The sequence below is a fragment of the Aquarana catesbeiana genome, linkage group LG01 (genome assembly GCF_042186555.1).
Source record: "Aquarana catesbeiana isolate 2022-GZ linkage group LG01, ASM4218655v1, whole genome shotgun sequence".
In the NCBI taxonomy this organism is placed as follows: domain Eukaryota; kingdom Metazoa; phylum Chordata; class Amphibia; order Anura; family Ranidae; genus Aquarana; species Aquarana catesbeiana.
In genome coordinates, this window is record NC_133324.1 from 792,374,916 (window position 1) to 792,385,370 (window position 10,455).

Below are 10,455 nucleotides of genomic sequence, written 5' to 3' on the forward strand. Positions count from 1 at the left end.
AATACAGTTATAAGATCAATATGGCACACAAGACAATATCTTTTCTGTTATGCAGTACTGTAGTGCAGTCACATAGAACCAACACAGAAAGGACCCAAGCAACCTGCAGCATTGTGTTTTTCTGAAGTGCAGTAAGGTAAGGGAATCTGAAACAGAAAGCACCAACAAGCTTCAATGTTGAGTATTTCTGCTGTGCAGCCACATAAAAACAGACAGCCTTCCTAGCTGCGATCTTTCTGGTGTATTGCAAAGTAAGGCAATAACTCCACGATGTCTACTCCTGTTGTGTAGCAAAACCTCAACCAGAAGGGACAGATAAAACTTAGGGCTCCCACACCTGTGCGACCCAACCTGCAACCGCAAAAACGCAAGAGAAAAGTCATACACTATGGCGTCCAATGGGAACCATTTGTGTCTGTGCAACTCCAGGTCGCAGCGCCACCAAGCAGACCCTGCTTTCTGGATCCACAGACCTCAAGATTACACAGGTCGCAGGTAACTTGCAATTTTCAGGAACAAGCGAGGGGTCCCCAATGCTGTATCTCCCTGGAGGCTGCAGCCAACAACCCCCTGCTGTGTATCCTTAAGAAGCAGCAAGGTAGAACAATGAGAAACAGAAAAGACACCCCTCACTGCTGTGCCTTTCTGATAAGCAGCCGATAAGGCAGTAAATATAGAACATACAGGACACAAACAATCTTCAATCTTTGTGTATGTCTGATATGTAGTAATATACCAATACTGAGCAGAGACGCCACCACCCTCAATGTGTCTCCCTGCTGAGGCAGCAAAAACAAATCAGAAAAGGAAAAGCAACCTCACCGCTGTGTCCCTTCTGATATGCAGCCAATAAGGCAGTAAATGTAAGACATAAAAGGACAGATAACCTTCAATCTTGTATATATCTGATGTGCAACAATATAACAATCTGAATAGAGATAGCACATCCATATTGAAGTGATTTGTCATGCGACTCAACATGTCAAATCGCATGCCTAAAATCGGCAGCCTTTGCCGTTAATAGCACTGTCAGCCCGACGCCACTTTGCGGGGCTGCACCGATTACCAAAGGCAGTACAAGTACTACCCCTGGCACAGGTTCAATTTGTATTTCCCAACAATTCAAGACCATCAATCTTCACTACTGCCTTTCTAATAAGCAACCAATAAGGCAGTAATACAGGACACAAAAAACCCCAGACAGACCTCAATTTTGAGTATGTCTGATGTGCAGCAATATAACAAATATGAGCAGAGATGTCACAAGACTCAATGATGTGCATTTCCGCCATGCATCACAAGACCAGAAAGTACAGACCACCTTCCCTATTGTATTTTTCTGATCTGTAGCCAAATAAGGCAGTACCTTTAGGATATAACAGACAACAACAAGCCTCAGTGCAGTGCATTTCTGATGTACAGCAATATACCCCTTATGAGCAGAAATGTCACAAATCTCAATGTGTATTTCTGCTGTGCCACAAAACATCCCATTAAGGACAAACCTTCACTACTGAGGTCTACTGGTGTGCAACCAAGGAGGAGTCATGGTGTATCCCTTTATGAAATAACCAAACAAAGCAATTTGATCCCTAGGCATAGCCTGGGCTGTAGATACTAACACTTCACCCCCAGTGAAGGAACAAATCCTAAAATGGTTACACCTTACTATAGTAGCTGTTGTCCTACCTTACCTACGCAGACTGAGCAAACGCTGGCCAGCTCACACACAGGTGAGGCTGATCAGAAACTAAAGTCTCAATGAGCCCAGCCCTAGAGACCTAATTTAGGACAGCCTCTAGAAAAGGTGGTCACCAATTTAACCTGGAGGAAAATAGCCACCTGCAGGCCTTAAACAAGCAATCATGTATCTATCTAGCTCTTGCATATGTTTGCACAGAAAATCCTTAATTAAAGGATATAGGAAGCGATTTATGGTAAATCGCCTTTAGATCTGTCACTGAGTTGACTGTAGCCCAAACCAACAAAAAGGTTTTTCTTACCTCCTGCACTATAATATAACCACAATGTAAAGGTGGAGTGGGAGGTTGGAGCTTATGACTTCAGATTCCTAGCAGCTGGGCTAATAGGGCCATATACCTTAGTGCACCTGCTGACCAGGAGAGCTTACTCCTGAATCCTTCAACCATTGCACAATCCATAAAAGGAACTCTTTTTGTATCTACCAGGTCCCCCCCTTCGCTCTATTCATCTCTACTAATGTCCCACAACCGCACATGTAGGGAGAGGCTGGCAACCTACTGTTGTGATCTCTGCTGTAAGAGGGTGCTGTGGCTGGTGGTTTTAGCAGTAGCTTCTGGGCTATTTTGTCATGCAGACCCCAGGTCCTGCACTGCACCACTCAGTAAATACAGAGGGAAGGGGAAGAAATGCCTTACCTACCTCTTTCCCATCTGAGGTGGTTTAGGCACACTCGCTCCTCTGCACCACTTGTCCACCATACAGCATCTCTGATGTAAGAGGGAGCTGTAGCTGGTGTTTTTAGCAGAAGCTTCTGGGCTATTTGAATCCAGACCCCAGGGGAGATTATCTCAAATGCCCAGAAACCATCTGGCTGGGATTGGGGATTTTGCAGCTAAATTCCCAAGGTAAAGGAAAGTACTCACCGTTGTCGTCTTCCCCTTTTGCCACAGCCACCGGGCTTGCTTTTCCATCCTTATGGTCCACACGCAAGGAGGATAGCCGCCAAAGTGCCCCCCCAACTGCTGTCCCCGTAGGGAGCTGCAAAGTTAGGCTGTGTCCTGCCAATCAGTATATACACCTGGGGGGGCAATGCCGTACGTTCCTCATTCCATTCTGAGGTGGTTTATATGACCCTGTTGAAGGTCATTGGACCGAAACGCGTAAAAAAAGGGCAGCTTTTTACAGACCCTATACACTGCTTTTTATTTCATTTTGTGATCACTTTTTTATATGTATCGTGTTTTTTTTTATGAATAAAAATACCCAGAATTACACTATGTGGGAGCATTCCTTCTTTTTTTCCACATATACTGGGGAATTGAGGAACCACTTCGTTTTTTGGAATTCATCTTTGGCTCTGCTTTGGTGGATAAAGAGGGGATGTCCCGGTCCTGCTGAGGCTCTACCCTTGCCTCCAACACTCCACGACTTCGCCCTGGGTGGCACTAAGCTCCATTGATTCTATGCTTATGGCAGTAGAATCCAACTTCTCTGGTAAGCGTATTTCATCTATTCGCTTAAGTTGATGATATACAAGCTGAGGGTTGGGAAGCAGACAAGATTATTCACACGGATTATTCTTTTCCACTGTGGACTTTTGTTCCTTTGGATTACATATTTGTTTTTTTTTTTTCTTTTTTTGGGACACTACGCTTATATGCACTTTGAACTTTGCATTTACCACTAATATATGTGTTTTTAGCGCTACAATTTACTTCATATTTGTTTCCCTTTTTTGTCACATGGTTTGTAGCAGCTGTTTTTGTTTCTTTTGGGTAGCGCATTAATCATCTTTTTCTTTCATAATTATGGGCATACATGCACCATATATATATGCCGAAGCATGGGGGCATCCTCCCGCAAAAGTTAGGAGCAAATCACTCCTCCGCCCTCTGCTGCCCCCACGCTTCGGCATATATGCTGAAGTATGTAACTGTGGTGGTAAAATCACCTCCGACAGCGCTGGAGTCACGGCTTTATGTATCATGGGAGCAAATGCTGTTGCTGTCAAGATAAATAAATCCGCGCTGCAACTGAATGGTGTACCTGCTAAGCAAATGATGGTTAACGATAAAACAAAGTAACGTTACAGTATAACAGTAAGACTTACCATACCTGCAAAGCAAATACAAAAAAAATAGTAAAAAATAAAACATTTAAACGCAACCTGTGCCTAAAATATATATATGCCGAAGCATGGGGGCATCCTCCCACAAAAGGCAGGAGCAAATCGCTCCTCCACCCACTGCTGCCCCCACGCTTCAGCATATATGCTGAAGTATGTAACTGTGGTGGTGAAATCACCTCCGACAGCGCTGGAGTCACGGCTTTATGTATCATGGGAGCAAACGCTGTTGCTGTCAAGATAAATAAATCCGCTCTGCAGCTGAATGGCGTACCTGAAAACAAAAAAATGGTTACCAAAACACAGTAAACAGTAAAGTATAAAAAAATTGCATATCTGAAAAGCAAACATGGTAAAACATAATAACAATAAAACATTGCAGAATAGAATACAGTAAAAAAGAGCAGAACAATAGAGAGAGAACAATAAAATGACAACTATTTTTGTTTTTTTTATTTTATATTTTTTTGTGGTTTTTTTTTACACTTTTTTTAGTAACTTTAACTTTTGTAACTGGTACCAGGTTTGGGTCTCTCAAAATGCGATGGCATCTTGGGAGACCCTGTGAAAGTGTGTCCTAGTCTGTGCAATGCTGTACCCTACGCTAAAACTCAACTAGTGTATGGTAGCGTTCAAAACAATGCATAGACCAGGATTGTCAGGACAGGAGGGACAATAATACCGGGTGTCACGCCTAAATCTGCGCTTGCTACAGACACGACATCTTCTTTGGGGGGGGTCGTTGGGTAGGACATAAGAAAAATGCCTCTCATGCAGCCGGCTTATTGCATTTGGTTGGGGAAGGTGAGGTGGAGCACCATCTGGAAACAGAAGGGCTCTGACGATCTCTTCCTGGAATTTAAGGAAGGATCCAGTCCGTCCTGAAGCTCTGTATAGCACATGAGCGTTCAGCAAAGCCAATTAAAATAAACAGACACTTTTTTGTACCAGCATCTGGCCTTAAGGGCAACTAGGTACGGTGCCAACAACTGGTCGTTGAGGTCCACCCCTCCCATATTTTGGTTACATTCGTGGACACAGAGGGGTTTCTCCACAACACCAGTCGCGTAGTAATTTGGACCGTCGTGTCTGCATGAAGGGAGGTAGAATGAAAACATTCTTATTGTCCCTCCACTTCATAGCGAGCAAATTATTACACTGCAAGCAGGCTCTCTCCCCCAGCCTAAGACGGGAATCTACAAGCCGCTGGGGAAAGCCCCGGCGATTAGGTCGCACGGTGCCACATGCTCCAATCTGTTGATCAGAAAGGTGACTAAAAAGTGGCACGCTCGTGTAATATTTTGTCCACGTACAAGTGGTACCCCTTTCCGAATAAGGGTGACACCAAGTCCCACACTATCTTGCCAGCGCTTCCTAAGTAGTCAGGGTAGTTTGTCGGCTCTATGTGACTATCTTTGCCCTCGTAAACCATAAATCTACATGTATAGCCTGTGGCCCTGTCACAGAGCTTATACATCTTGACCCCGTATCTGGCACGCTTGCTGGGAAGGTACTGTTTGAATGACAAGCGGCCAGAAAATGTAATCAGGGACTCATCAACGCAGACAACTTGATGGGAATAAACAAGTCTGCAAAACGCTGGTTGAAGTGGTTTACGAGGGGCCGAATTTTGTAGAGCCGATGGTATCCAGGGTCTCCACGAGGACGACAGAGTTCATTGTCATTGAAGTGCATGAACCGCAAAATCTGCTTGTATCGTGCCCTGGCCATGGAAGCAGAGAGCACGGGCATATGGTAAATTGGGTCAGTGGACCAATATGACCGTAACTCACTCTTTTTATTTATGCCCATGTTGAGGGAAAGGCCCAGAAAGATCTTAAATTCGGAGACCGTAATTGGTCTCCAATCTCTGGCAAGGGAGGACTGGGGATTAGCGGCGATGTGTTGACCAGCGTATAAATTGCTTTGGTCCACAATAGATTTTTAGAGATCTTCATTGAAAAACAGCGAATAAAAATGCAGTGGCGTAAAATCAACTGTTTCCACCTGAATTCCGGGTTGGCCAGTGAATGGGGGAAGTACGGGTGCTTGCAGAAGTGGTGGGTTCCCAATTCGGATTGGCGAATGCAGCAGGAAGGGCACTATGGGCACGACGGGTCTGTGTTCGTCTTCTTGGTGGCAGCGGGACACTACTAGTGCTTGCCACCTCGCCAGCTTGAACTGCACTTATGGGACTCGCCACGTCACCCTGCAGTGCTGGATGTACGACCAGGGTGTACTAGGCCGCTGGTGCTTGCCAGTTCACCAGAAGGAATAGCGGCGCTAGTACTTCTCTGCTCCATACGAGGGACCTGCGGTTCTTGCACTTCAAGGACAGAAGAAGAAGATTGGGGTCTGGTATGCCTGACCTTAGCAGGGACCACAACTCCGTCATCAGAGCTATCTGTCATGGAGCCGCTGTCCTCTACAGGATCGTATTCTGAGCCTGAATCTGACAGATGAGTGACTTCCTCTTCACTATCTGTCCTGCTCAGAAACGTGTAGGACTCTTTACTAGTGTACCTTCGATTTGCCATTTTGGGCTCTAAATTTAGGGGTACACTAGTGAGACTCACAGGCAAAAAAGCTCCTGACTGTTAGCGACTGATTCAAAACACTACCAAAAAACTGTTAGCGATCGCAGGGATCAGGCCTGACTCTGCGAACGCTGCAGTTATGTGTGCTTAGTGTTTTGTAAGTGCCAGTGATCGATCGATACTGCACTTGGGTGGGCTGGGCCAAGGGGCAAAACGCAGGTGCTAGCAGGTATCTGGGTTGATCCCGCTAACACTGCGTTTATGGGAACCCTAAACTGCTGGGGATGCTAGTATAGATCTGATCGGATCAGATATTGATCCGTTCAGATACTATAGCACTAAGGGAGGTGTATGCTACGTGCGTGGGTGTTAGCGGTACTGGCGCTAACCTAACGCTGCCTGGGGCAACGCAGACCTTATCTGACCCTAAAAACATAACTTATATCACCGCCGGGCAATTAGGGGGTTAAACCTTATAAGGTAATAAACGGTGGGTGCCCTAAAACTATAATAAACTATAAAAAACAAACTAACTAGCGTCACCTGTGACACTTATACGGTGATTGCTGGTGAAAGGGTTAACTAGGGGGCAATCAGGGGGTTAAAACCTTTAGTAGGTAGTATATGCGGGTCCCTGTCGCTATAAAATGCTGATGGCGAACCTATATACTTACCTCCCTTACTAGCGTCACCAGTGACACGAATACAGCGATCAGAAAAACGATTGCTTAGTGACACGGACGACGGGGGGGTGATCAAGCGGTTAACCTTTATTAGGGGGGGTTAGGGGGGTACCCTGGACCTAAAGGGGGGTACCCTAGACCTAAAGGGGGCTAACCCTAACTGCCCTAACACTTATAACTGTCACAAACTGACACCAATGCAAAAGAAAAAAAAAAAACTGCTATTGGTGTCAGTGTGACAGGGGGTACAGGGGGGTGATCGGGGGGGTAAAAAAAGTGTGCCTGCGTGTTCTACTGAACGTGTAATGTTGGTGCACTTACTTGATGTCTTCTCTCCTCGGCGCCGGAACAAAAAAGACCGGCTCGAGGAGAGATTACATCACTTCCTCTTCCTCTGTTTACATTACAGAGGCAGAGGAAGATTCTCATTGGGTGGGAGCGATTGCGAGGGGAGGCCACGAATGGATGGCCTCCCCCTCACCTCTCATCGCTCACAGACACAAGCCGACCGCCTCGGGCACCGAGGGGGGGGGGTCCGATCGCACCCCCGCCCGCGGGAGGCAGATCACGTACAGGTCTGCCGTCGTACATCGTCATGAGGCGGTCGGCAAGTGGTTAAGAGCCATAGCAGGCATGCGCGCTTGCTGCACAGCGGGGGACCTAATGCGCATGACCTGCGGCCATGATGTCCGCCGGCCAAGTGCGATCGTGGGCACGAGAGCCAGAACGGGGATTTGTGTATGTAAACACACAAATCGCCGTTCTGACAGGAGAGGAGAAACAGATCGTCTGTTCCTAGTAATTAGGAACAGCGATATGAGTCCTCCTCCACTCAGTCCCATCCCCCCCAGTTAGAAAAACTCATGAGGGAACACATTTAACCCCTTGATCGCCCCCTACTGTTAATCCCTTCCCTGCCAGTGATATTTATACAGTAATCAGTGCATTTTTAAAGCACTGATAAATGTCAATGATCCCAAAAAAGTGTCAAAAGTGTCTGATTTGTCTGCCCAATCTCGCAGTCCTGCTAAAAATTGCACATCACCGCCATTACTAGTAAAAAAAAAAATCAATATACGCTTATTGCATTTTTTTTTTACCAAAATAATTTAGAAGAATACATATTGGCCTAAACTGATAAGGACATTTTTTATTTTTTTGGGGATATTTATTATAGCAAAAAATATATTGTTTTTTTTTTCAAAATTGTTGCTCTTTTTTTGTTTATAGCGCAAAAAATAAAAACCGCAGAGGTGATCAAATACCACCAAAAGAAAGCTCTATTTGTGGGAAAAAAGAACGACAATTTTGTTTGGGTACAACGTTGCATGACCGTCCAATTGTCAGTTAAAGCGATGCAGTGCTGTATTGCAAAAAATGGCCTGGTCATTAAACTCTTCCGGAGCTGAAGTGGTTAAGAAACTAAAAGGGTTCAGTTTGAGATTTGTTATTGATTACCTACACTTCTATTTCTGAGCGTTTAAGCACCAAAAGAAAAGTCCAATGAATTTTCTTTTTTCCTGTGCCATATAATATTATCATGGATGTGGTGCATAGTATATCCATCACCAAGATCAGTTTAAATACCTGAGAGACAAGAGAAATTGCTTTCAGGGCCCATACTGTTGTCTCTGCCAAGTGATGTTGATGCCGGCACTATTGACAGAAGAAGATCAGTCCACCACTGTCAAAGGAAGCCTAGTGACCCCCAGATTGCACCACCCGCAGACACCTGATTGAGGAATGATGACAATATAACATTATTCACAGTAGATGATGTAAAGCTGGTCATACACTGTTCGTTTTTTTTCATTCACACAAATGAGGGGGATAGAAGTATCCACCCACAGGAACATTATATTCTGAAAGCAGAACCCACTGATTGGGTGCAGCTGCTGATCAATAAAAGTTTTCCAACATGTACCCTCAACACATGTCCAATGAACTATCGATTTCTGTCGAGCAAAGGAGCCCACACACAGATCCCTTCTTTCAACCAGTGTAAGGCAAGCTTAAAGTGATCGTTAAGTCTCCTTTTTTTTTTTTTTTTTAAATAACAAAACATGCTATACTTACCTGCCCTGTGCACTGGATTTGCACAGAGCAGCCCAGATCCATTTCCATCAGGATTTCATCTGGCACCGTGGGAAAGTGGCAAGTAACATCTCTACTTCTTATAAACTGTGTTATTATGCATCCTAACAACGTGGGGAAAAACCAACAAGTCTCATTGCTCATGGGAGAGTACCAGCCTGGTCTTTTGACACTTCGTGCCAGTGCTGCTAGGGTAAAACAGACTCAATTACAGATTTAGCATGCTGCAGAAACAAAAGGGCGGGCGCTGAAGTTTCCAGAAAGTTCTAAAGAGGAGAATAAGTGCTGCCACGTGTGCCTGGTTGTGGGTTGGAGAAGGTGGTGCAGTTTGGAAGTGCAATGGTGGATTGGAAGACATTTGCTCCGAGTGTTGGCTTTGATCTGAGCGAGTCAAAAAGCGTTCTGACACCGGAGTGCGATATACACCTAAGGGTAGTCTTTCCCTGTACATGACTGGAGACTATGAGGCCTTGGGACTGATCTGCAGGAAGTGTTCTGGTCTGGCCATGCATCTGAGGCCTTGGATCGTCTGTGGACGCTGCGGGGAACCCCTGCTCAAGGAAGTCTCACTAGCTCAACCTCCACGAATACTGCAAGCAGACTTGGACAAGAATGTCGCTATATTGGATATGGGAGTGATATCAAGAGTCCACCTGCCATCACCCGAGTAGTGCGGGAAGCTGCTCCTCCTGTCTCGACAGCTGCCCCAGGACCCAGTGCTTCGGTCGCTCCTCGAGGCCGTGGTCGGGCCCATCTGCTCGATTTGATGTTGGAGTCACCAAGGAAAAGGTTACCGGAGTCAGGTAAGCCTGCAAGGGATGAAAGCAGTGTGCCAGTGGGGGAGGTGATATCTGTGGCCATTAAGGGAGACAACACTGTTGTGCCAGTTAAGGCTAGTGCCAAGCGCAACTACCTCCTGGCCAAAGAATGCTCCACGATAACCAATTCAGACATCCCCTTTGATGGATTATCTGAACTGTTTTCGGACACTTTCTCTTGAACGGGAAAGTGGAGTGACAGCGATGAGGAACAAATGTGTGACATGGAGGAGGATGAAGTTCCTGAGGCCCTATCCATAAGCAAGAGAGCAGCGTACGGTTGGGGTTGCAAGTTTCAGTCCAACCAGAAGTGACGGTTTTGCTGTCCGGAGAACCTGTCGTGGTCGGAGGTAGAGGGGAAGCTGTCGACACTAAGGGACCATCCACCTTACTACCAGGGGCCACTGTGAGTAGCTGAAGCAAGTACCAGAGCAATATTCTTACCAACCGGGGACAGCGAAGAATTGGGAAACAAACTTCAGCAGATGTCAAGC